Source organism: Myotis brandtii, unplaced genomic scaffold (assembly GCF_000412655.1).
Source record: "Myotis brandtii unplaced genomic scaffold, ASM41265v1 scaffold940, whole genome shotgun sequence".
NCBI lineage: Eukaryota > Metazoa > Chordata > Mammalia > Chiroptera > Vespertilionidae > Myotis > Myotis brandtii.
In genome coordinates, this window is record NW_005371877.1 from 504,518 (window position 1) to 505,638 (window position 1,121).

Below are 1,121 nucleotides of genomic sequence, written 5' to 3' on the forward strand. Positions count from 1 at the left end.
CCCCGTCCGTGCTGAGCCCGGCCTCCCATCCCAGCGCTGGGAACCTCCAGGCGCCGACCCCACTGACCGCAGCCACGTGTCCGTGGGGAAGAGAAATTAAAAAACAGCCCGGCCGGCAGGGCTCGGCGGTTGAGCATTAACCTATGAACCAGGAGGTCACGGTTCGGGTCCCGGTCAGGGCACAGGCCTGGGTTCTGAGCTCGATCCCCAGAGGAGGGTGTGCAGGAGGCAGCTGACCCATGATTCTCTTTCATCGTTGATGTTTCTCTCTCCCTCTCCCTTCCTCTCTGAAATCAGTAAAAATAAATTTTAAAAGAGAAAAAAACAGACCCCGAGGAACTAGCTACCAGCCTCAGGCCTGACCCACGTGGGGGTCCCAGGCCCCCAGCATCCGGTCCCTGCTCTATGGGGCCTGTCACCCCGAGGGGGAGGTGGAGAGTGGGGGCGGGGGGTGCCCGAGTCCTCCCCTCTGAGCTGGCTGCCATCTGCGCCTCCAGTGGAGGCTGAGGGTTGCCGTGGTAACTCTGGCCTGAAAACATCACTTCTGTTTGCAAAGTGTGGTCCAGAGCCGCTTTGTGAAAAACTTTGCCGGGGGGTGTTGAGATGCCCCAGGAAGGCCTGGGTCTCCGGGACCCAGCAGCCATCAGGGACCACAATGCGGGTCCCCACCCCCCCCCCGCAGTGCGTGCCCCCTAAACCCACGGGCCATGCTGAGTGCCGAGCGTGCTCGCTGTGCATCTGAAGCTCGGGTGTAACTGGTGCCTGCATTTTTAGGGGGCGCCCTTATGTGCATTTGCTCTGGCCTGTGGCCACCGCAGACCCCGAGCCGCCCAGGGGACGCCAGGCCCTCTGGGGGTGGCACTGCCCATAGTCCTGAGCATGTGGGAGCCCGCGGGGACAGGGCGGCAGGGAGGCGGCGGGAGGAAGGAAGCCGCCGTGCGCTCCGGATGGGGCAGGAAGGCGGCTACACTGAGCTGTCGGGCAGGAAGGAGGCCCCCCCAGAGCCTGGTGAGCGACGGGGCTCCAGGGGTGGCAAGTGGGTCTGCCCTTGGTGAGGAGGCCAGACCGGGCCAGGCCAGGCCTGTGCCCACTGAGCACCTGACCAGCCTGGGTGCCCTCCG